Consider the following 27,955-nt stretch of genomic DNA (forward strand, 5'->3'; position numbering starts at 1 on the left):
AGCCTTACAATGGATTAAATAGCTGCATTTTTTCATAGATTTTGGCATTACCATTGCAGAATCTTCTTAACAACCAAAACAATGAATTGATCATTGTTTTAAGCTTGGCTTGTTCACCATGCATTAATGTAGGAGTCTTCTCGAAGAAAAAAACATTCTGCCAATGTTTCAAGAAGACTTAAAATATTTGTCTTTACTGGATAATGGAATAGAACCAGCTTATTAAAAAACTACTGCAGTTCAAATAGAAACCTTGATAATCAAGTTGCTGACAGTAGCATGAATAAAATCAGACTTTTGGTCTTCTCTTATGTTTATTTTCCATTATCCTTTCAGGAACATAAATTCGAATTTCCAATTAAGTGAAGGATAAAATCTGAAACACCTTTCAGGTACACAAATTTAAATTACGTGAAGCATACTTTTTTTAAAATTATCCATTGATCTAATGGAAATTAATCCAATAACAGCATAATATTGATGATAAAATTTAGTACCACATTGCAGAACACTAAACAGAGAAAAACACAACCTAATATAAGGCAACATGTGAAGCATGAAGTTTCCGACAGATATATAGATTCCCTGAGTGAAAAGAGTTCCTTGTTATGCCAGCTGATTGCTAAGTTCTCTGTCTTAACCGCAGTAAAAATTGTGCCAAGAAGAACAGTTTCCGAGAAAGCTTTTGACAAATACAACACTATAACCTTTGTCATGATTGAAGAAACCCAAATACATTGAGGTCCCAAATCAGTAAACCATCTTATCCAAATCCACCCCCGTTCTCAAAATTCGTGACAAGGTGAAATGAAAATCCATTCAAAAGCCAAAACAAAAAGCTTGTTCTCAACAAGGATGGAATTGGAATTGAAGACACCCATAAATTAAAGCTTTATATAGTCAACACCAAAAACAAGACATGGAATTAAATAACATGGTGAGAAATGCAGCAACTTACAGCAAACAAAAACAAGTTAAAACATTAAATGCATCGCACGAACATCACTAACGACCAGTCCAGCAGAAAGGGCACAGGCTCTTCAAAAATCTCAAAAATAAATCAAAGAACTATAATGTTATATCCAACTCTGTACACCAAACCCAGTTCCCAATTTGTTTACTCGTCAAATTTAGTGTACCCACAATTGGATTTCTCAGATTCGTTTCGAAAAAAACATTGCAAGATATATCCAATGTCTCAGATGGCATGCCAATATTATTACCAAAAATTGATAAATTACAAAGCCATTACGCGTGAAAGATCAGTTCACCGTATAAATTGAATTCCTCTGTTGGGTTTCACTCCACAAACACAATATACATACCCAAACATATAACTTTAACATAACAATCGCACCAAAGCACCATGTATTAGTCTACCACAACAACAAAATGTATGAAAAAAAACCGAGTGAAAAAAATGTACGTCTTACCAGCTACTCCTTCATAGCTCGCGTAGTACAAGCAACATAGGTATAACGATGAACAGTGTCCCAGTTGCCCACAATCAATCATGTAACAGGATCTATGAAGGCTCCAATCGAAAGAAGAAAAACTGAAGACGGAGGAGAACTCAAAGCTGATGTCGTCAAACAATCGAAGGAGATTGAGAGCTTTAATCAATGAAGTGAATGTCTCAATTTATGTTCAACATGCCAAGAGTGCAAACATTTATTTTGTTATATTGTATGGTATTTGTTTTATCGTTAGCTATGACGATGGTGGCTCACCAAGGTCAAGGATTTCCATGGAGACTGATATTTTTGAATATTTCCCACAAAGTGATGGAAATGAAAAATATTAGAGCATCCTTGCAGCTTCCTTTATCAAAGTCTCGTTTACAAAGAATGTTTATGCTTCATTTCATAGGAATTGTCTCGCATGACTTACATGGGAATTATGTTTGTACATATACACAGGTGTAAAGTGTATTACTTTTCCTGTATTTACCCTGTCTTTTTAAAATAAATTTTCTTTATTTATCCTTGCTTCGAATTTTAAATGCTTTTCTTCTCGAGTAATCTTCAAGTTACTGTTTTAATCTATATAGTCGAATAATAAATGGGTTAGTTTATCATTATAGTTGGATCAATTAAGTCAGTTTATTAAGCGATATAATGCTTAGTAATTATTATTATTAATCTATGTTCCACGGAGTTTCTGGGACGGGGACGTTTTAGGGGACGGGGACGTGTTTCCGGTACGGGTACGGGTCGAAGCCAAAATTTAGGGGACGGGACATTAGGGGACGGCGATTAAAAACATAGGGGATTTTTTTTAATATAGAGACAAAATTCAAATATGTATATCATAACATTGATAAACCATTCACCATAGACATTTTAGAAGATAAATACATGGAATATTATCAAATGGCAAATACTTAGTGCTTCCATTATAACAATATCACATACATATATAGCAAAAATTAAAATGCCTAAAGGCTTCAAGTATCATGCTGAAATCAGAATGAAATAAAGAGAAGTCCAACTAAAATAGTTAGTAAATAGTAAATACCGAACGCAGTCTTGCCTCACTAAACACAATCTTTGCTCATTGCTGCTACTGCTCTTATGTTTTTCTCCTTCCTCTTAGCAAGTATGTTAAATCGAAAAATGAGTAGAAGAGTTAGTGTTTTAATGGACCAAATATGGGTTGCATATTGTTATTATGTCTTTAAGATGACTAGGGGCCACACGAACAACAAAAATTAGGAAAAAATGTTTTTTTGGGGATGGTTTGCCTTTACCAGATTGACTGGAAAAAAGGGGACGGCCAGCAGTTTCGGGGACGGATAAGGGACGGCAAAACTGTCCCCGATACTGCTGGCCGTCCCCAAGTTTCCTACCCAAAAAAATTGGCCATTTCGGGGACGTTTCTAAATTTTTCAAAAAAGGGACGTCGCAGGGTACGGCCAAAATCCGTACCCGCGTCCCCGTTTCGTACCCGGTACGGGTACTAGGGTACAGAGGCAGGGGACGCGTCCCCGTGGAGCATAGTTATTAATTGAAATATTGTATATATTAATGTGTTAACTATATTCATTTAAACTTTGGAAATTTGGAAATCAATTTCCTTAATATGAATATTTAATTTTAATTTTTCAGAAATTCATTTTATATTATAGAAATAAGTAGTCCCTTGCAACCTATGTTCCCCCGAGTTTCCGGGACGGGGACGGCAGAGGACAGCGGGACGGGTTTTCGGGACAGCATTTTTTTTTGCCAATTTTGGGGACGGCGGGGGACGGCAAATGGGGACAGCAAAAGTGACATTTTTTTTAGTTTTTTTAATTTTTTGTGTGTTCAAAAATTGGGGACGGATGCAAATCCCCAATGAAGTTTCCGGGACGGGGACGTCCCCGTCCCCGAAACACTGGTTTTTTTGGGGGGGACGTGTCCCCGGGGAACAAAGCTTGCAACACAATTCATATTATAAAGAAAATTTTTACAAATTTTTAAATAAAAAAAATCAATCAACTAATTTGATTATTTTAAAATGGTATCTTCAATTTATATATAATTTTACCAAACAATTTTATAAATTGATAATTTTATAAATAAAAAGAAAAGAATTATTAGGCTAAGAAGATACAAAAAAAGAAGCGTCTCTATGACATATGGAACTAGTTTATTAAAAAATAAATTCAAACCTCTAAATTGGAAGATTCAATTTTTGTTCATGACTAGGAGAATCATAGCAATGAACTAAATCTCCTTGGCTAGCCTATTTATATCTTGGTGTCTTGGTTGTCATTTAAAGCCTATTATAACCAACATGCTCATCTTATGTAAAGTCCCCTTCAGGCCAAGCGAGGTGGCAAGAAGGGCATGCCCACCACTTCTTTGACTCACTACATCCATCTAAAGGGCAAAGGTGGTTGAAGAATCATTTATCCACATTCACAAGACATATGGCTCGTTTGAAAACATAACACCACACCTTGAAAAGTAATGCAACATGGCAACATTAGGTTTAATAGGTTACCCAAATTGCTATTACAAACAATCCTTGGAAGGAGGATCCAATTAATCCATTACTTTAAAACTAATGGTTGTACTCATGTTAATAGTAGTTGTAGGTTTTGACAAGATATCTATTTGCACCTCATCTAGTATGATCAATCCCTCTAGTATGGGTTAAGTTTCTCCTCGACCTCCATTTGGAGAAATTCTCTTATTCAATCATATGCATCACCCTTAGATAAGTGACTATTTAAAAGGGGTATTTATCATACTTTCAATGATCTTTGGACATCTCATTTCTAATAAAGGTTATGGTTAGATCTCAAGCAGTGTTTAGACTCAATCAAGTTGACCAACAAAATATTGTTGAGATTCAAGGTCTAGTTCACCACTCCCTCCCCCTCGAGATTAATGTGTTTTTTATTGTAATTTCTTAAGGACTTAGACTAGCCTCTTATCCAAGTATTATACTTTTCCCTCTAAATGTAATAAACAAAAGAATTATCCCTAAAAAATTCGTTACAACCTATGTGTTAATTAGGAATACAATTTTTCTATTTAAGGCTGAAAAAAACACATAGCCTTCATGTGTGGATGTCAAGGTTAATTGTTGGGTCTTATCTTTGATTCGTTAATCATACTTATGCTTTCCTACTATAATCATGCTTTCAAGTCCACTCGAAATGTTTTCTAGACTTGCTTGGGTGCAAAAAAAAATTTGAGTGCCCTCCAATCCTCACTTTCAATTATCTTTGTTCACACCTAGTTATGGAAGATCGCAATCTTAATCTTCAAAATTTTAGAGAATGTGGTGATTGAATTTGCAAGCAACTTATATCGCTTCTTTGAAATTTCCATTGTATGGCTGCATTCTTTACCTCTTGCTCTCCTCATGAAAGTTAACTACAATCATTCTACACTAACTTGGCTCTTCAACATGTCAATCTCTCTATTGTTTTGAGAGATTGATTCCAAGTGTACGAAAACTTTAGTAAGTAGGCATATAGTTTGCAAACTTAACTCTATCATATCAAACAAGACACTTTAGATACCAAGATGCCACCTTGATGTCTAGTTTTCAAGGAGTTTGTGGTATAATCTACCCTTATGTACCAAATTCTCTACTAAATCACCAATGCGTCTAGTTTATAATACTTTTTACTATTGATGAAATCACAATATCAATTTTGATACTAGATCACTAATGTATTTAGTTTATGTAGTACCTTTTAGTTAGTGGTAAAGCCACAATATAAAATTCTCTACTAGATTACAAATATATTTATATTACACAATATTTTTAATCTATTGATTAATGATTTTAATATATACTTTTAATTGTCATTTTCTTACAACAATCTTAATAAATTATTAATAAACAATATTTCTATATCACAACACACTACATAACAATATCACTATATTTTGATTGTTTAATATACCATGATTTTTTTAAAAAAAATTAAATAAATGTATACAAAACTTTTAATACAATATTAATTATATATAAATTCTCTTGAAAAATTACCCATTGTTATAATCATTTGTCTTACTAAATAAAAGATATAATTGATATAATATTTTATTAAAAAATTATTATATTAAATTCCTCACATCCTACAACTTCCCACTACGCCATCCATCTATGTATAAAATAATTGGACCCTTATCCTATATTTATCTAATGCGAAAATACATTTGAAATTACATAGGTAATCTTCATATGCTACTTATAGCCTCAAATCACATGAGTGTCAATATTCTACTTTTATATAAAAATTATTAATTGGTTTCATAAGGGTTCCATTTTTACACGTATCATTCTTAAGGCTTACGTAGCCAATCATGAGCAGCGAAATACGGAGGGAAATACCATACGGGAGTTTACTCCATACGCGTATACGTTTACGCATACGTAAGGAATGTAATTTTCTACCATTAAAAGTATTATAGGAATGTATTTTTCTAGCAACATATTTTTTTTTAAGTACAATTACATTACGCTATGTGCACGGTCACATTTTTTAATATAATTTTAATTTATATTACGTGTTTACGTTTAATTGTGAGATCATTAAATATGTGTTTTCATTTTAACGTGTGATTAATCTATGTGATGTTTAAATAAAAACCAAATGTATATTTTGAGTTGAGTTTTTTCAATATATTATGATTTTTTTATAGACAGTGCTTCATAAAAAAATGTTTTCCGTTAAAATAAGCAATTTAAAAAAATTATGTGATGTTTGCATAATATTTATGCAAGTGAAACATCAAAATGAAGTGGATTTGGGAAGTCGCATTACTTTCAACAATTCTATTTACTAATTTAACTATACATTCATTACTTATTTGCATTAATTTAGCTTCAATATAATATAGATGGCTTGATTCCCTACCATAGAAAGTACAAACACCACGTGAGTGGGAACATATATCATTTAATGTCGTTAATCATTTCAATACAAACTATTTCCACGACTCAAATGAAATTTTATAATTTTAAGTTTTATAAAGTCAATTCAATATTATATTATATTTATATTTTATACTAGACTAAAAGTCTCCAAATATAAATATTTTATTTTCATAACTACTCACCCAAAAACATTTCTATGGCAAGAATTAATTTTGAAAGTCTCTTTTAACTATGGATTAAAGACTAAAGTAAGAAATATTCCCATGACCAAAACTTTCATGGGTTTTCGATTTGCTTCCTGGAAGGCCATTAGTTTGTATTAACTACTCTAACACGGATTAAGTTTTATAATTATGGGTTTCCTAGCATTTTGTGTATCATAATAGTTGGAATTATGGACATAGATGGTTTTATATAGAAAAGTATTTCTTAAAGTCACATTTTTTTCTCATGGATGTATATATAGAGAGACATCTTAAGAAAGTCATGTTATAATTGTATTTTTAGGCATGTCAAATTTTCTGTGGTCCTAAAGTTTCTACCGTGTTTCTTGATTTGCTAGCATCATTTTGAAATAATCAAGTTAAGCTTCAATTAAGAAACTTTTAAAGTTTATTGGGGTTGCGTTTTCCAACTTTGCTAAAGTGTTTTTATAATTAGAAAAGCCTTTTTCTTGCTATATTTCATTGAAATTGATTTGATAGTGCTAGATCATTGACACACAATTTTTCAACTAACTCTTCTAATCTAAGAGACATACAAACATTTCTCTTAGTACTGATAATTAGCGAACATTCTCCAATTCATATGGATGCACCTAGATGATAGCCACAATCTTCAAACCTTCATGACTACTCATATCTATATCTCTAATCCAAAGGCCGACTTATCCCCCTTACCCCCATCCTACGTTCAAGACATACACTAGACTTGTATTACCTTGCAACCTAAGGGTTCCTCTTTTACAACATAGAGTTTTCTCTCACCAATTTCAAATTGAGGAAACTGCCATATAAATTAGGAGTACCATATATACCAAATATGCTCTTGGATGCCAAAGATTGAAGAGCATTTTGCATTTAAATGTCTCCCTAATATCATATTAAAGGATGTTCTTTTAGTCTCTTTTAGTGTCACTTGAGGACGTTTCCTTGACCTAAAATCCCTCGTACTCGAACCAGAGATGTTTCTAGGATAGGGGGGACAACAAGGGGTCCCCACCTCATCCCCATTTTTCAAAAAATCATAGGGTAAATGCCACAAACTTAGGGACTTAACAATTTTTTTAGGATTATCATACATCCTAGGGACAACTGTGGATGGCTTGTCTATACCCTCAATCATCCTAAGAGCAAATAGTCGCTCTTGGCGGAAAAGAGTGGGATCAACCAAAAAAAAAAGTTTTGAAATGCACATTTTATTATTATTATGTGGGCCCCTCCACCTAAATTTGCCCTAAAATATTTTTTTTTTTGTTGAAAATTCAAATACTTGCTTGGATGTTTTTTTTTCCCATGTTGTTAGTTGTCTACTATGTTGAACATTACAGAGGAGTATATAGATCCTTAATTTGCAATAATAGGTAGCTACTTCAAGGTACAATAATAGGTAGCTACTTCAAGGTACAATAATAGGTAAATTGCAGAATTTCCATGATTTAAATTGAAAAACCTTATCCACCTATTTATGTAAGAAAGTTAGACTACGATTTGACCCAATTTTTTGACAACTGGAAGTTAAAGCATGTGTATTGAGATAACATCTCAATACAAATAAAGAAACTACATTTAGATGCTACTAGAAAGATAAATCATTATTCCCAAGTTAGTGTAATATGTCTCTAAGCATGAGTTTATTTTACATCAATAGGTTTCCTTAGCATATATGCATACAATAAAGTAGGAACTCCATTCTTTTGTATACAAAAGTAGGAATCCATTACTTTGGATTGTATGTGTTGTATGCATAAAAACCAAAATTGTCAAAATGACCTGCAAAGATTTGTATAGAAGCAACAATATTCTTTATTTTTCTGTATTTTGATTTTTATATTGAAACTATATGGTAGCACTTTATCTTTTGGGCATTTTGTATGTTTTTTTTAATATCACATGCATATTGAGAATGAATTCTGAATTATGAATGCATATTGAGTATTGAATCAATCAACTATTTAGTATTGAAGTAGTTAAATGTTGAATGTTAAGATTCTATAATGTTCAAATGACATGTTTTAATTGTATTCTCGTATAGATGTAATGTATATATGCAAACTTCCCTATATATTTTAAATTTTCCCAATATTTTATATAGTCCCTTGTCCTCCCCAAATTAGCAAAAACATTTTCATCCAATAAACTTGTCTCCCCATCCCTTGTCATCTCCACCCCCAAAAACTTGGAGTAACATTGGCCTCTTTGAAATTTTGTTGACTCTTTCTAAACTATTGTGGCTTATGAGGACTAGAGATGTCATGCTTTCTTCTTGTCAGAGATCGTTGACCTTCTAAAGGCACACCAAAAGGGATCATATTGCACTTATTACTTCCTATTTTTGACCTTTTATTCAATACAAAGGTGTCCCCTACCTTGCTTCCAAACTCATATTATAGATCTATAATGAATCAAAAGCTTCATGACCCCATGGGCTCACACCCATCACACAATATGTTGTGGTTTGAAATCCTAACACTAAAGGGTGCAAAGAAAATGGTACTCAACCCAACTTATTTTCTAGATTCTTGCATTTTTGGATTAAATTGTGTAAGGTTTTTCATCATCACTATTTTAGATCATACTACATGATCCAGTATCAAGATGCAACAATCAATTTGTGATAAATCATAGTTATTTCAAAGCAACATCACAACTAAAATAAAGACTAGAAATAAAATGAAAAAAATAATACCAGCAGATGACATGCATTGTACAATTGGAAATATTTTAACAAAGGGTGAATGAATTCTAATAGTTAGACACCGAAAATGTGTGTGGGTGTGTGTTAAAGATGTTTGTCATCGAAAAAAATTATATAAAACAAATACATATACGAATTCCAAAAGTTATGAAACACAATCTTATCCATTAAAGAGGTCATTGGTCATTAAGATGTACGTAGAATAAATTTGTTAAATATAATATAATAAGATATCGCTTAAAATGATTCAATCCATTAACAAAAATCAAAGGGACACGCTACTTTATTTGATATAAATTAAACTACTAAAACTATAAACATATCTTTAAACATCATTTATAATAAAAAAATCTTCAACAATTCTTTTTAATAAATATTAACACTCATTTATAAATGTAACATATAATTCAATATAACTTGTAATTTTTTTATGGACGGCTTTATTCCCTACAATAGACAAGTAGGAAGATCACGTGAGGGGGAAAATATAATACGTTGTCCTTCAATTATATCAATAGAATCTACTTATTTCCACAACTCAAATATAATTTAAGTTTAAGAAAGTCAATTCAATATAATATTTTATTTATCTTTTATAGAGTAAAGTCTCCTCATATGATATTCTATTTTTATAGCTACTCACCCAAAAACATTTTTGTGGAAGAATATTTATTTTTAAGACCCTTTTATAATTACTCTCGATTAAAGACTAAAGGGAAAAGTCGTCCTAAAGCCAAAACTGTAAGTAGTTCCTTAAAAGGCCACTAGGTTGTATTAATTAATGTAATAAGATGTTATTCTTTTATTATGGGTTTGTCGCATTACATGTGTCATAATAGTTGAAGTTTGGGATAGCCGTTTATATATAGGCAAATATTTATCATGAAAAAGGAAAAAAGACAATATGGAATTCGTGTAGTGTCAAATTCTTGGAATTGATTTTTTAAGTCATAATTCTTTTTCGGTGAGTTCATATTTTCTTTAAGGTACAACTCATTATGAATATGTCAAATTTATTATCATTGTAAAGTTTGTGGTACAACTCATTATGATCTAATTATGAATATGTCAAATTTAATATCATTGTAAAGTTTGTAGCTTGTCTCTTGAGAGTTTAGTATAGAGTAGTTTTTTTTTTTTTTTTTTTTTTAATAAATAAATTTATCTAATATATATATTTTTAAAGTAATTATATCACATTTCAATTAGGGTCCTTTTGGTTACAAGCATAGGAATAGAAAATGAGATTGAGAATAGGAATGGGGAATGGGAATGGAAAATGGAAATTCCATTCGTGTTTGGTTCATTTAAAATTTAATTGGGAATTCATACAAGAGGTAGCAGTTTTTGGGTCAAATTTTCATGACCTATTCAATAGTCACCCACCCAATGTCTAGTATCGCATGATGTGATATCTCACCAAAAGCAAGTGGCCATTGAAGAGAGGAAGTTGAAAGAGTTGCAGCAAAAACAAGGCATCGAATTCCCCTTCATCAAGTTCCTCTGTCATACTCCCACTTGACATCGTTAACAATTTCAAGAGCGTGAGAGATTCTCATCTGCGGAGGAGGAGACCACGTCTTCAAAGCTCACAACGTCATACTTTGACCCCACATCACTTCATCTATTTTTTGTACTTTGGCGGACATGGTTATATGGCTTGGCCTCCTGATAATGTTTTTGCAGAGTTGATTGGTATTTTGATAAAGTATTTTGAATTCGAATTGCCATATGATGTCCGCAAACATATAATACGATCGGATTGAAGTTTCGAATGCTGGGTGAAAATGTCTTATGGCTGTACAAACTCCACTATGCCGAAGAGAGTGATTTGTGTGTGGAAACCCTTCTCGTTCCTATTCTCCATTCCAATAACAAGTAGATTTGGGAATGGATCTATGCTCATTTTGGGGGTAAAATGGAATATGTATTCCTATTCCCCATTCCCATTCCACACAGCAAACAAAGAATACAATCTGATATTCTAATTCTCAATGACTATTCCAGTTGTATTCCCGCAACCAAACGGGCCCTAAGAAACATTTTAAGTTCATTGGAATTGGGGTTTCTAACTTTCCAAAGTAAACTTTTATTACTGCAATAGCTTATTCCTTATTATGCCTCACTAACATTTATATCGTTAGATCACCAATAAATAGTTTTTCAACTTATTCATTAAATATTTTAAGGGGTTTAAAATAATTGTGTTAGTATTAATATTTATGTAGTATCCTCCAATCTATATGGATACGCATGGAAGACCACTCTTTTAAAAATTCCATCAATACACATATCCATATCTCAAGTTCAATGGTGGACGCATCCCCCTAGTCCCTACCCCACCTTCAAGAGATATACTAGACTTCAATCACCTTGCAACCTATGGGTTAGTCTTGTACAACTTAGAGTTTAATTCCATTAATTTCACATTAAGCAAAACCACGATATTCCTTAAGTGTCATATTTACTAAATATGCTCTTTGGTACCAAAGATTGAGGAACATTTATTATTTAGATGCTCTCCCATTATCATATCAGAGGAGGGTTATTTTTCAACCTCTTAGTGATTCTCTCTATTCTTTCTAAGTTTTCATGGCTTATGAGGACTAGAGATGTCTTACTCTCTTTGTGTAGGGGAGATGTTTGACCTTCTAAAGGCGCATCATAAGGAACTCAAATTACATTTATTAACTCTTACTTTCAACCCATTTATTTCAATACAAAGGTGTACCCTAGCTTGCTTCCAAATTCATGTTCTAGATCTATAATGTCTCACAAACCTCATGACCACATGGTTTTACACCCATAACACAATATTTTGTGGCCTTCAATTTTTGAAATGTTTGCTAAGCTCTAATACTCTTTAGTTCATCCTTTCCTGTATTGGGAAATGCACTTTCACTCCCTTTGTCCTCTCGAGATAGTATCTCTTTCAATCTTAAGCACCAATTTTGATCTTTCATAAATATTTTTACATAAATTAAATAAAATACCCACTTCAATTAGAATATCCATTAGAAATAAGGAGTCTAAAAGTGGCATATTTCTATGATTAAATTGATTCATAGCCTAATTCCAATCTATTGCCATCATCACCTATTCCCATGAATAAGTTATAACCTTTAAACCTTCAGTTTATCATGACTGTTCAAATTTGTAGGCGTGGAATTCACACAAAAATCAAAACATTGATGTTTCAAAACTTAAATTTCATATTGAACCTTGTTATCCTTTTCCAACAAGTCATTGTGAAACAACCTAGAGGACATATTTAAATTTGGGTGTTATGTTCATGTACTTGAGGACATTCCTTGTCCATTTTGAATCATGCAAAAGAGGAACAATCACATGAGAGCATCATCACATCATAGAGAATTTGAATTTCATCACTAGTGTACATTATTATTATATGTTTATTGCATGCTTACTTGATGTCTTCAATATTGGTTCATTTTTGTTAAATTGATGCGGTTAAGATTTTAACTAAAGGAGGACAAATCCTTCTCGAGCAAGTTCCCAAAAAAGTGTATCTCAGCTTCACCCCACTTTAAACATGAGTACAAAAAGTGGAGGGACACCTTCAACAATCATCAATGTTTTGTAAGTTTACTCATGTGAGTTAAAATCATTTTTGCATGTCAAAATCACTTTTGCAAGCAAGGATCTTGGCCTAAGTATGATAGAATCATTTTACAATATAAAAGACATTCACTAATAAAGCCTTACTTTTATGCATATTGGTTAATCAATTCATTCTTCAACTATACATTCATTTGTTTGGATTTCAAGCTAGATATCCCATTTAATTTATTTGAATTTTGTGAATTTAAATCCACATTTACTAAGGTTTTTTTAAAATTATTGGTTAATTATTTGCCCCAGGTACATTGCAGTGGAAGCATTTGCTTTTAATAAAATTAGAAGTTATGAAAATGATGAGGTCAAAAATTATTAAGTGAACCTATGACAAGAAATGGAAAATGGCACATACTACATCTAATGGGCACCATAAGTTGCGACATAAGATGCTAACATTATAAGTGAGCTAGGTGGCAATTTGAGACATAGTACCTTTGAGCTAATCACTTCCCCTTAATATGGTAGCTTTTTAGGAAGTGTAAGTTCTTTACACGTGCTCAATTTCTAAACACTATAATGTGCATTTAAAAGTTACGGGTAATCTACTCCAATTGATTTCCCTTCGCAAAAGCGATTGCATGAACATGAGTCAATAGAAGAGCCCTCTCCCACAATCAATGCAACAATACATTTATTCGCTTTATTGAATGTTAAGAAAGGTATTAAGAAGGGGCAAAAGCAAGACATGTGATATGGATGGGCGACAAGTAGAACACCTAAAATGGGGAATAAAGAACCTTGCAACTCTCATTATAAAGATATTCAAAAACACAAATCCATGTGGATTCTCCAAAAATTGGAAAACTAGCCTAGTGTCACCTCTCTTCAAGCATAGAGATGTTATAACCCTTCTAACTTTCAAATCATCACAATCAACTCTTTATTTGCAAAGATGTTTGGAAGCATGATTAAGCATAAATCATCATATGGATAGAAGAAAATGGCAAAAGGACAAGCAGGTTTTAGACCAAAATAATCTAGCGTAGATCATGACATTGGTCATATCATTGGAAAATATGGAACACAAAATGAAGAGCTTGTTGTCATTTTATGGACTTCAAAAAATCTTTTGAAATGGTTCCTAGAAGTCAGTTACGAACTAGAATGCAGGATCTAGTCATATGAAAACAATATAAAGCAACATATCAAAGGCTTAATGAGGAGGCTCGAGAAAAAAAATGAACACATCTCAATGAAAGGTTTGGGAGTGACGTAGGGATTAAGAAAAGATGTCCTTTATGCCATACCCTATTTAATGTATATATTGACAAATTAAAGGAGTGGCTAAAGTGATTGTGTATTCTTTTGGAAAGACATGTTGTGTGGCTTCTAACATGTCGCGAGTCTTCTTTTGTATACAAACTTTGATTACAAGGTTTACTCATGAGTTAAAAGAGCACTCAAAATACTAGAGCACATTTGAAAGAAGAAGAGCATGCAACCATCAACAAGATCAAAATCTTGATCTTCTCCAAACCAAAAGAAATTAGCTTCCACCTTTTTCTTTTTATAAGGGGTAGAAGTAATATGTAACAAATATCTTGGGATAGACATTAAGTACAGGCTTAATCATGAGATATTCATTAAGGAAGATAATTATGGAGGGTTAGATAGCATTTTTTGCATTGAAATTAAGAGTATAAGCTGAGTTATGTGATTGAAAAACTGTGAGAGTTTTATTGGCTATTAATGATTTTGATGGAGCTTTATGGGAGTGAAATGTGGGCTAGCAGCACACTGAAAATAAAATAGATATAGATAGAAATAACTCTGAAGCATCTGATTACGAGCAAATTCAAAATAAAAGCAATACTTTCTTATGTGTTGCTTTAGTAAAAGCAAGAACCTTCCTTGCTGAGGTAGTGGATATGGTTCAGCTCTTCTGATACCTGGAAAATTTGAGCAAATGGAGGCAAATAGATGGCTAAGGTTGTCAATAAATTTTTTTTGAACAAGAGAACTATTACTTAGGTGAACTTTTTTGAACTGTCACTAAATTTTCAGAATCATGTTTGGTACAATAGATATGTCATGATCATGAAGGAGATCTAAAAGATCATTTAATTAGGGCAGGCAGACTAATACACTGATCACAAAAGAAGATTGAGATTCAGAGATAACTCCTTTTTTCCTAAGCTCTAATAATGGGAACAAAAAAAAGTCAGATACTAATGGAGGATGCTGAGATAGAAAACAAACACACACTCTGGAAAGGTATTGAAGAATTTCTATAATCACCATGTTGTGGCTGAAAATGCATCAAACCTAAAAACATTAATACAAGAATTGTGACATCTCATGAAGGGATGAATAAGACAACAAAGAAGATGGCACCACTTGAGGTCAAAATAGCATCTTCACCGAGGACAAAGTCATCAACAACCCACCAAGTACAATGTTGTTGGAACTAATAAGTATTTAAGTGAGAAGCTGGATGAACTTGCTCTCAGCCATATAGTGCCTAAAGATGAGAACCCTCTCTTTTACCTCCTACCCTACTCAGAAAACTGCTGGTAGTGTTTAGTGCTTTGAGTGAGTTTGTTAGAATAGGTCGAACCTTTTTAGTTTATTATCTTAATCCTAAGAGGAATCTAGGGTAAGGAAGGAGGTCTAGGAGGTCGACCTTGGAGAAAATGTATGGTATCACTTGAGTAGATACTAGATAGTCTAAAAATCAATATCTAAAATTCTTTGAAGGGCCAATTTATGGTCTTAATGGAAGCAAAGAATGCCTAGGAGAAGATGGTTTTTTACTTGGAAGACACTATGCAACTAAAGAGCTGAAAATTCAAACCCTCAAAACTAGTCATTGGCCTTGAGAGGGGAATTGGCAGAAACTTGAGCTATGCAATCTTCAAAGGAGGAAACTGGATTTTGATGATTTGGTCTATGCAGTCTATGTCTGACATATTCAATAGAATTAAACAGATGATAATTGGGGGAAGTGATTGTGTCAACAAGGAGGAACTGTAGGTGAAGGCTAATTGCATGGCACTTGCTGTTGGAAGATAACCTAAATAAGACATGGAAAATAGATATTATTAAGAGCTACGGTAATGGTTCCTCCATCGCCAGAACTTAAGTTGGCAGATGTTTTGCTGGAAATTCTAATGCAAATAGATCTGTTGTTCTCCTGGTCTGATTTTACAAATTTTGTGGTATGGTAATCTGTCTGACAGTGCTGGAACTAATTCCTATGTGGGAAATAGTGGCCTATGTTTAGACCTAGTCCGTTTTCTGTTACTTGCTCAAAACAGTGACCATACACCCAAATTATGGCCTTCATTGGGGAATCTTACTGCTTATCTAGATTTACGACCATTTTAAGACTCAAAAATGCTTTCTCAAACAGGAAATCTTCCAGATCTATGACTTATCTGTCATGGACTATACTGCTATTCCTCTTATTCATTAACATAACCTTTACCCTTTTCCTAATTAAAAATAGTATATAGAACTTAGATTAATAATATGAGCTATGTCAATAAGATACTTTTCAGACTAGTGATTTATATCCATATCGTTTACCCACAAAAAAATAGTAGCATATCTCAAAAGCAAGCCAATTTATAAATCCTGAACACCTAATCAACCTGCTCTTTGTTTCAAAGTTTCCATTTTAGACTTTGTGGTGCTTGGAAGAACTTAAGAGCAGTTCATAAGTGCAAATCACCAATCAGGCATTTGGCATGACCATCCATCAATAGAAAGAATAAAACTCAGATCATTGCCTGAGCAAAAATCAAGGAAAACTACGGGCCCAGAAATACTTTCAAACCTCCATTGCATGATATGGCTAAGTTTTTCTTCTTTTGAAAAATTTTTATTGTTTAGTATAAATCTTAGTTGCCATTCGAGTTCAGGGTCGAATTTGGGTTTGAGAATCGGATACATGGATTCGTGATTTTTTATTTTTCCCATTATGATCTGTGAGGATTCATGAGTACATACATACATACATACATACATATATATTCCAAGTTTGGCCTATGGGTCCTGGATTTGTGCGGATTCACGTGGATTCGTGACAAATTCATGCAGGGTCCGGATTTGACCCTATGGGTTTGTCTGGATTTGCAGACCACAAATCCACAGGGTCAAATCCGGACCCTGCGCGAATCGGGCACTAACCGATTTGCGAATCTGGACCCAGTACAGACCCGGATCCAGTTTGGGGCCTGGATGCTTGAATTCAGTAGCTAGGGTTTAAAGTCTACACTCTTCAAGATAGTTTTTTGGTTGCCTGTTGTGTTACAAAGACAAAGATACTTAAATGAGATTGTCTCATTTAACTAAAGCCAGAAATCAAGCCCCAATTGACCCACATATTCTTGACATTCAAAAAGAATTTGTTATTTGATTACACTCTTTGCATGTCATAATCCCTTGACGTTACAAAAGAATGTGTTATTTAATTACATTCTTTGCATGTAATAATCCCTGGGGTAAACTTTTCAATTCATTCACATCTCAGTTGATGTGTATTACTATTAAGCATCACCAAACATCACAGTTAAATCAGAAAAATACTTTTGGTATACATATTTTTCACTTAATTCCATGTCCTAACAAAAACGTTATAAGTCTCCAATTACATTGTGTGATACAATCTGTCCAACATTCCTAAATCAATTAAACAGCCTATTCATACAATTTTCCTATGTTCAGCAAACTACTTGCTGCCTTGTTTTAACCAACCTTTTTGGTGCCAAACTAAATGAGCTGTTTAACATAGTTTCCTTAAGAAACTATCCTTCCCAACCAGGGGTTGTAATGTGCCTTAACTATATGGTTCTCTGCTTGCCTCCTACTATCCTCTGATGGATGCAACTTGACACTCGTATTGACACATTTTAATAAGTACATGCTGCGAATTATTTTACATCTAACTGTTTTTGTACTTTTTTGAGTCTTCTTGTTTTAATGGCATAACAACTTCATTTTTCACACCCATTAAATTTCATGGGTATTATTATTATTTTAGCATGTAATTTCCCCTTACCCAATCTCACAAGTCAACCTCCTCACATTTGCATCCAGTCTAAGTAGAGATTTTGTACGAGCTACAGGATTCAATTACCTATTGATGAAACTCTTCCCATTTAAAAAGCTGTATCATATTGGATTCTGCCTATTTTACATAATTTTCCATGCAATCATAACTTACGGTTAAAAAACTTGTGTACTGTTTCTTTCTATGATACATGGGGATACATTCTTGGGTTTTTTGCCCATATCCCCATACCGGGGATGTCCCGAGGACGGGGACAGTCTGGGAGTGCTTGCTTAGGTCCGATACCACAAACAATATGAGCTTTGAACAATTTATTGGGGTTTCCATGACAGTTTATAGACTAATTATCTACAAGAATGCATCAAATGCTTGATAAACATGAAGATTGTTGTGTTTTAAAAGTTCTATAATGTATATGTGAAAATCATGAATGATTCTATAGTGTATATGTATTTTTATATACCATCCACTTTGTTGCCACCCTGTCATCCCCAAAAATAGCCTCAAAAAATCCTGTCCCCTAAATGCGTCCCCATGTCCCATAAACTTGATGGAACATAGGTTTCTATTGTAGACAGCAGTGAGCACTATAATGAAAGTATAAGCTGTGAAGCCGCTCTATTATTGAACTTTGAATGTGATCCCAGTGACAGAGGATTGTTTCACAAACTATGAGCCTCGTACAATGAGGACAAATTAATGAAAGTATACCCCTTTGCCTGATTCAAAGAATTATGACGTAAGATATTAATATTAAGGTTTTGCATAAACTTTTAAATGAAAGCAGTGGCTCATTAATAATGGACAATGGGGTCTAAGAGACGAAGCAGCTATTGCTGGACTTACCAGAGTATAATGAAGAGTTTTGTCAGGTTCACCAGGATGGAGTACTGGGGTTAGCAAGTGCTCTAACAATTCCTAGGATTGAGATAGATGGAATTAGCTTTTCAACGCTACTGAGAGGACGTGTGTTAGACCCTAGCATGAGATCAGGTTGGTAGTGTTGGAAAAGTATTGTATAATTTTCATGATTAATGAGCGGATGAACCTCGCTAGTGATTAGAATGTTTTTCTTAAATATTTAAGTGGTTTTGAGATTCTCTATTTTTACCCATGTTTTAAAGCACTCATATTTTGCAAGAATTATAGAATGCATGACACAGTGCATGCTTAAGTGTGAAGAAAGTGAATTTTATAATTATATTGGAGAACAGTTGAGTGTTTGCAGAGCTGACATTTTTTATGGTGCTAGGTTTGTATCATAAAAGGGTTTTCTTAAGAGAAAATATCATATAATGTCTTTGCTTTCCATTTATCCTATAATTGTTTCAGATTGTATCTGTGCTGTTTCTAGTACAAGTTTATTAGACTTCTTTTCTCTACAAATAAAGCCTAGTGTGAGATTTAGCTTAGCGGAAGAGTGGAGAATTGGCCTTCTGCAAGCTCAAACATCCCAACATAGAGGCATGCCAACAATCCTGTGAACCTGGTGAGCCCTGAAGCTGTGATCTACAGTCAAATCACATGAATTGGTGGCTGTATGGACATAGACTCATGGCTAGTCTGGTTTGCACCAATGTGCCATAGTCTGGTGCAAATGATATTCTGGAGGCTTGTGGGGGCATTCCTAGTCTATGTAATACAGTAGATTTTGGGGAACTGAAGACAACACGCTTTGGAGTGACCAGTGACATTCTTAACCAATGTGACATAGAAATATTAAAAATATTTTCTCTTATCACTAACTATGTAGTCCTAATAGAATGTTTTAGGACTTAGTTTAGTTGAATTATGGCAAACGAATGCTTTTTGTATTTGGATAGATGTCGCCTTTATTTGGGTCAGGGCCCATAAATACAGCCCACCTTTGCCAATCAAAATAAATGAGATATGGAAAATGAAAAATGATCAGCTTATCAAAAGAATCTTTTGACTCTAACAAAATCTTGATGATTGATCTGCTGATAGTACCATGAATAACATGAGATTGCTTCTCTGTTTGATTTATCAACTAATGATCAACGATACGAACAAAACTTATTCAAAATAGCTACTTGCAGGAATCATGAACATATATAAGAAAACATGTGACAACTCGACCAAGATATTATCCTTTCAAGACAACATAAATGCAAATTGGAAATCTGGAACTGACTGGTCTGATGGCAGCTGATCCCACTAGTTGATGCTAAAGATGAAAGTAAGACTTACACTGAACAACGCCAAATCAAAGGGAAAACTTATCAAAAAGAAACATCTGAAAAAAGAATCATGCCTCAAAACGCATGAATTCCATATGTGATTTTTTGTATTTGCGATGATACCTAGTTGCTGGCCTGTGTCACACTCACTATGAGGACTTTGACGAGGAGACAGATGCCCCAGAATTCATTGGCATATATATAACATCCTATATTCTGTCATGGTCAAAAGGACACAAAAACAAAATGAGGTTCCAAGTGGGGTATAGACTATTGAGTCTATTAAACTCAACCTCTTTCTCAAAATCCATGGTAGAATGAAAACACATCCAAATGTTGGAACAAAAATCCCCATTTCAGACAACTAAGGACCTGGTATCTTTGTGATAGAACACCTACCACCGATGATGTAATGAGCGTCTTTAGGTTCATGTTCTAGCTGGTTTGGAAAAAAAATCAAAATCCAAAACCGAAAAGTTTGTTCTCAACAGAAGGGGATTATAATTTAGAAAACCTACAAATCTAAATTGTATACATAATACATAAAACGGAATATGCATATACTCAGGGAGAAAACTATAGGCTTGGAGCAACCATCAAGTGTAATAAGAAGTTAATGCTATTGATATCAGGTTTTTACAATTTATAATGAACAATACAGTTGTTTCTGGATTTAATTGTATCGAGAATTTTTGTAATCAATATTCGCACTTTGAGATTGAATGAAAGAATTACAATAGAATGCTCAAGAAGATAAAAATGACAAAGGGAGGGAAGAAAAATGTTAACCCAATCTTCATTGCACCACAGGGGCACATAGCTCAGAAGAAAAAGAAAAAGAAAAAGAAAAAAGAGGAAAGAAAAACTGTTACGTTGTGTTCTGTTCATCAGAAACAAATTCCCAATTTCATTTATTATCTTAATTTTTCTAGAGGAGGAGCTCATGATTGGATTACCCAGATTAGTATCTAATTTCGTCTCCTACTGGTCGTTGAATTTATTTATTGGGTTTCTCGCCGCAAGCAAAAATTAACGTATAACACAACATACACGAAAACAAATCCTGAATTATTAAATAAACGGAGAGAAAAGTAGAAAGAGTACCATGGATGATCTGGATGTTCATGACAACAAAAAAAATAAAAAGGCCCACGGTCTCACCTGCTACAGTTTACGGCTGAGAAGCTTCTCAATTGTTGTAGCAGCATTAACATTACTCGAACAGCATTTTTTGGCTGAGAAAGCAAAGCTGATATGACCAACACAAACAGTATGAGAACAGACAGTGATGACTGCAAAAATGATCTGCTTGGGAAATTTATATGTTTAAGACTCAAAAAGTAAGAATACCAACCTTTGAAGAAAACGATTAGTTTTTAAACTGTGTGCTGCTGTCAGTTTATTTATTTTGCATGAACAGGAATTCTTCTAAGTTTGATGAATGACCTTGCCTTCGACCATTTTTATTAAGTTGACTTGAAAGCTATACAGTAGACAAATGCCTCAAATTACTCTTGCACGCAACGGTCTAAGCGCACTCCAAGCTCTCCGGAATGAATCTGCACCTTATATCGTACGAAAACAGACTGAATTTAGAATATGGGTATCCTTTTGTTTTTCAAATTTTTACTTTTATTATTATTTTTGTGTTGCTTTCGATTAGAAATTTGGTTTAAACTAAAAAATTTATAGTGGGACACACTCTTTCAAACTATTACCACATGGACGGAAGGGATTGGACCTCTGTGATCAATTGTTGCAAACTTATGTTTTAGCCGATAGAACCCAGACTTTGTCCCTTATGTGTACAAATTAAAATGATTTCTAATTTGTAATAATTTTATTTTTATAATACTTCTAGGGAGCAAAGTTGCTTTGAGGTTGTGGGTATTTCCTATTCAAATCTGCACCTTAGTTTGAAAGGTGGAACATTGTAAAGATAAATTGTATTCATTAAGTCATAAAATCATTATCTTCAACAAATAAATTCTCAAAAATATAAACTAATATACAAAATCAAAAACCATCAACAATGGTGGAATTTCTTTGCTATATTCCAAGAATCCTCCTATAAGGGAACCGGGGCCATGCATAGATATTATAGTTCAAAGAAATCTTTGATAAAGATATCCACAATGTTTTGATTATGCAACATAAATATCATTTTAAAGATAAGGAATCTTGTACAGGTAGAGGGCCTTTCATAAATCTTTAAAAAAAAAATTAGAGATTAATTCATCAAATTTATAGATAGTTGATATTTCAAGTAGATTTCAAAAGGTTCTAGAAGATTTTAAGAAGTGTGAAAATAAGAGTTTCTAAAAGGACATACCATTACTAATTTATTTTATATATTAGTTTTATAAAAATATTTTATTTATTAATAATTAATTGTATTCAATAGGCATTCCTTTGAATTTAAGAGGTATAAGAATGTGAGGGGGAGAATAAAGACATATTTAAGGGTATTCCGTGGTTTGGAGGTAGTTCTAATAAGAGTTAGAGGTAATATAGTATTGGAGACAATTTAGACATGATTAGAAATGTTCATTTCAAAATATTCATACAATTGTTTCCACCTTTCAAAGGATGCATTCTATTTTTAAATTAATTATTTAAGGAATATAAGAAGTTCAAGAGATGTAACTAGAATTGTCGATTAGCATGATTTATATGATGGTGTTTCCTTTCATAGAGTAATGGCCCACTTAATCTGAAATATTAATAGTATTTTATTTTATTTTATAGCACATAAATCCTAAAATCTTGATATCATCATTATTTATTAAAGCATGAAATGTTTAATTGTATAATGTACAAAATGAAAAATAAAAATATTATATTATATTTATTCCTTAATTTAATAGATCGCATGAAATCAAAAAAGTTAAATTCTTAAAGAAACACGAGAGGGAAAGTGTCCATAATAAAGTATGGTTTTAATCTTCTTTCTATATTTGATATAAAAAAAAATCAAGGTTAAAGTTTGGGTAGGAAAATATTTGCTCAAGATTTGTTAAAGGTTTTGAAAATGCTTGAGTAGACCACAAATCACTTTTTGAATCATTATATGATAGATCCTCTTGTTTGCTTTTATTTTGTTAAATCAAATATGTCTTCTAACCTTTAAATTTGTAATATATATATATATATATATATATGCTTTGGCAACCAAAGTTGATAATGATGATAATAGCTTAGCTTATACAAAAGCTCACAAATTCACCCGAGATATTTTGAGGCAATGGATCTACCCTAAAGGGTTCCTTGATTTTAGCTTAGAGATCCCTACATTTCATGATGTGTGTGCTTGCTTTCATCAATATTCCCTTGTCAACTTCTATTTAAAAATATGCTATAAAATGAAACTAGGCTCAATCGATTTCCTCTTAGGGTTTCCAACCTAGTACCTTGCCTTGCCACTGTCAAACATGGACCCTACTATATCTACGATAACCTAGTTGTCCATTATTGGTATTAGAATATTTTTGTTTAATGAGAGCCAAGCTCAAAACCCTAGTTTAGATTGAATTTATTTATGCCTTTACCACTTAGGGGATTTCTTCAGCACCCTTTTAAAGCCTTTAAATCATTGTATGTCATTAACAAAATAAGTAATTTTCTTACCAACAAAATACGGTTGTGTCAAGATCAACTTTGACCAAAATTGTAAAGAAATAATTAAGATTCAAATAGGATAAATATGTTTGTCTTAACATGCACTTTACAATCATTTTATTACTATATTCTTTCTACAGCGATCCATTAAACATACGATAAGGGATTCCCCATTGGTGGAAAACATACTTTCAATTTTGAAACCCACTATGGATAATGACAAAGCATGCCTCTAACAAGCATCATTATTGGACCGCTAAGGGCTTTCGATTAAAAGAAAGACATTTGGAAAATCTTCTTAGTCAAATCATTGGCAACCCTAACTCATTCTCAAGTTGTCTCTCTAGTGTCTCACACTCTACAAGCAAACTATGTTTATTCCAATGTTTAATAAAGAGCGACAATGTTAACCTTCACAACCTCTAGATGTAAGGTTCACATTTCCTTAAATATTTATATTAGGTCGATGGGCAATTCTAGAGCTTCAAAAGTTGGATGTATTGCTTGAAATTGCATTAGGTCTCCCATTATAATATCTAAAAGAATGTGGTGAAAGAGACAATTAACCAAGTGGAAGTGCATTCTTCAGTGGTGGGCCTTCAATTAGGAACTCGCGGATTCTTTAATAATTCACATAACTAAAGATTATTAGTAATTTTAAATGTAATCTACAATAAAACTTGGCCTAATTGAGAAACTAGAAAACATTCTCAAACTAACTTGGTTGCTACAGGAAGGGAACTAATTGTTGGACATTGTTACAAGAAAGGAAACCTATTGTGAATTTATCAGCAAATTTTGAGATTGGTTCTATGGGATACATTAGAGCATCATTGATCATCGAGAAGCTTCGAGAAATAAATGGGTTTAAGATCCCAATCCAATTGACATAACAATGTTGTTTTCTTTATTCTCCTTCCGGGATAATCATTTTTTTTTTTAAAAGGTTCATTTGGACAACCATTGAATTATCAATTGTGATGCCATGAGTACACATTTGAAATGTATATATTGAAGGATGATGATGAAAGGTGATGCATTAAAAATATCATGCCTTGCTTATAGAAGCAAGTGGAAGCAAAGAATCCTTGAAGAGCCTTGGTGAGTATGATCAATAGAGCCTAAGTTTTTCTTTCTTTCTTCTTTTTCTTTAGAGATAAGGTAGATGGAATTTAGAGGGTTGGTATCCTATGTACAAGTTGGTCATTAAATTGGTCATCAAGTGTGGCTTTGTATGGTAGGTAACAAATTTAGCACTAGACTCTAACTGTTTGAAGGGAACAATTTTTTATGTAGTGAATTTTAAAGTTGCCTCTATGTTTATTTTAAGTATTTCAAAATTTTGTAAGAGTAAAAGAAGTGGTGAAACTTGTCACCTGGAACATTGTGAGTAGAGATTTTGGCAACATTAGATGTTGGTTTGGACTAAATTGAGGCAAAGATGTCTACACTTTTCTTGTTGTCGGGGGGGAATTTTACAACATGGTCTATTTGGTCAAATTAAACAACCAAAAGCTAAAATTCTTATCTTTATCTAAGGAGGCAAAGAGGATACAATCATTTATTCTAGAAAATGGCAATGAAGGCAACTATCCAAAGTTTAAATTAATCAACATGTCACAACCTTTTAGAACCATATTTCCTCATTAAAGCAATACAATAGCAATAGATCCCATCAAGTGGTAATAAACATGGTAGAAATTGTTAATGGGGTTGATCGGAGAAGTGAGGATGATGACATAAGAGCATCAATGCAAGCATAAAGTTATAGGTATTTAAACTATGTGTTTGACTATCTTTAGGCTAGTAGATTCTTCCATTTTAATTGATGCTTCTGATTCCTTTTATCATCTTTGGAATATTCAAGGTTGGACCTTCTCAAGTTTCAAGTAAGACCTCCATAATCAATCTTTTTAGCTATTCTAGCTGCAAAGACAAGTTTAATGTCTTCATACTTGAAATGAAATTTTAATTTGGAGATTAATATAATGGGAAGTGATCCACTACTTGATTTACATAATGAAAATCTATCTTCAATAATGTTTTGTTTAATATTTTTGGGCACTAAAATGGCCTATATAGAGATTCTTTGTTGGGACTCCATCCAATGAGTCTTTGAGGTTATAAACGCCTATTGTAAGAATACACTTACATTGCATTGACCAATAAATAGCATATTAAGAAACAAATTTACTACATCACTTGGAAGCTACCTAGCATAAATTACTAATATAATGTTTGTCACAAGCTTACTATTTTTTGTAGTATTGTGTATTCAATTAAGTTGCTTGATCAAATGTGCATTGAATCATGCCGAAAAAAATAGCTTATAGTGTGAACACACAAACTAGCAATAATTTGTCATATATTCACCAAAATTGTGTTAAAAAAACCCTCAAAGAATAATGTCGGTACATGGGTACAATGTCGTAGTGAAAATTTATTGTGATTTGACCAAATCTATAAATAAATATCTCTAAACAAATTAACATAGTTTTACACCAAAATAAAAATACCCTTAATATTAGAGTTATATCATAAAATATTCCTCAAGACATAATCAGTACAAGGAATATCATGGTATGTGCTTCAAACTTGATAGCCCACACTACCTTTGTTACTCATAAGAAATTATCTATTATCCAGGGTCTATAATTCATCTACAATTGTAAATGTCTTTTATTTATAGCCACTTATCAAATAATATTAACATGCAAACCTTTTATAAGTATGACTACTTAAGCCCCAAATATAACTTGTGCAAGTGACCCATTATAAAAGCCATGCATTAAATGCATGCTACTTGAAATGCAAGTTATGTGTGACAAGCCAAATACTCCATACTCTCATGAACATTAGAATAACATGGATGTAGGTGCATAGAATTCCACCCCTATTAAGGAGTTTTCTCCCTTAAAACATGAGAAGAGACCAAGCATAAGAATTTGCAAAGCTTCAATAATCCATACATCAATATGTGACCTAGCTAGGTAATAGTCCTTGATGATTACATCCTCCCTTTGCATTTCATGAATTCAAAACTCGTCGATAATTATTGTTCCTCAAATATTATGCCTAACTAAAATTGCTAGTCTTTTGATTCTAAGTATGTCCATAGCCATTACTCTTTAAATGACAAGCAAAAACTTGGTGTTTGTTTCTTTGATTCTATGTGTATACATAGTCAATTCTACTATGATCCTTTGTGATTGATGTCCTCATGCAAAACCAATGACTATATACTACAAGCTTCTTAGATTTTCTTTTTGCTTTTCCAGACTTTTTAACATTATTGTCCACTCATTCCTTTGGATCTTGAATAAACAAAGGGCATGAGCTTCCTTCGCAAGTATCTAAGTCGTCGGCGATCTTTTCAACATCTTCCTAGTGCTCTCATCAAATTATTTATTGTTCCCTTGTATGCCCTTCATTAGACCATTCCCCATTATGCTCCACTAATTGTCCTTGTCCTACTATGATATTATGTATATTAACTCTCATATTTTTTAGATAAATTGTTATATGCTTATCTTACTTTCTATAGTCTTAGTGGTCCTCAAACTCTTCATTTTCTTCTTCATAATTCTTTTTAATGCTTTTCTACATCCTCCTCCTCATGTTGTGATAAGAAAATCCTACAATGACAACTTAGGTTTCCCATGCAAATGTAATTAACTTCTTTACACATTAATGCTAACAAATTATAAATAGCCTAGGAGATCCAAAATAATATCTAACCCATTTTCAAGAATAAGGTAGAAATATAAGTTGGTGCATCTCTACTGGCCACACAGTGTTTTGTCTCGTGCCATAAAATGTTGCCACTTGATCGAACGATGCTAATGGTGATCATTTGCCTATCCTGGTTTTTTATTCTTCCTCTAGTGACCATTTACAAGCTAATGATGACTCATCACATGATGACTCCCCCTTGGAATTCATCATTAAGTCTACAATATTGAAGATTTTTTTGGTACAATACAACACATTGTTACACTTTTCTTTCTTTTGTCTATCTACGATTTTTGGATCCCCCCTTATCTTTCTCACACTTTTAAGTGCTTCTTATATATGTTCATCTAAATAAACGACCCTTGCAAAATATACATCTATTTTAAACTTCATCCATATAGTGTTATGGAATTGTATCATTTTAAAAAAAATAGATCTCTATTGCTATCAT

The 27,955-nt window shown here is 32.9% G+C and overlaps 1 protein-coding gene across 5 annotated transcripts in view; it reads right to left on the bottom strand.

Moving 5' to 3' along the window:
* Positions 1-27,955, bottom strand: part of LOC149551559 (uncharacterized) — an 83,701-nt gene that overhangs the window by 11,217 nt on the left and 44,529 nt on the right. The window contains exons 2-3 of one of the 5 annotated variants that reach the window (XM_089787052.1): positions 21,509-21,719; positions 21,316-21,403 (exon numbers count right to left, since the gene is read on the bottom strand). The exons of 1 other annotated variant lie outside the window; for it this stretch is intronic. The gene's annotated coding sequence lies outside the window, so the exon portion shown is untranslated. Of the gene's footprint in view, positions 1-1,433; positions 1,838-21,258; positions 21,404-21,508; positions 21,720-27,955 lie in introns of those variants that run through there. 3 more of the 5 variants (XM_089787054.1, XM_089787056.1, XM_089787053.1) reach the window with 3 other exon arrangements.

This window comes from Cupressus sempervirens, chromosome 6 (assembly GCF_028749045.1).
Source record: "Cupressus sempervirens isolate cs-2001-9-10 chromosome 6, ASM2874904v1, whole genome shotgun sequence".
Taxonomy (NCBI): Eukaryota; Viridiplantae; Streptophyta; class Pinopsida; order Cupressales; family Cupressaceae; genus Cupressus; species Cupressus sempervirens.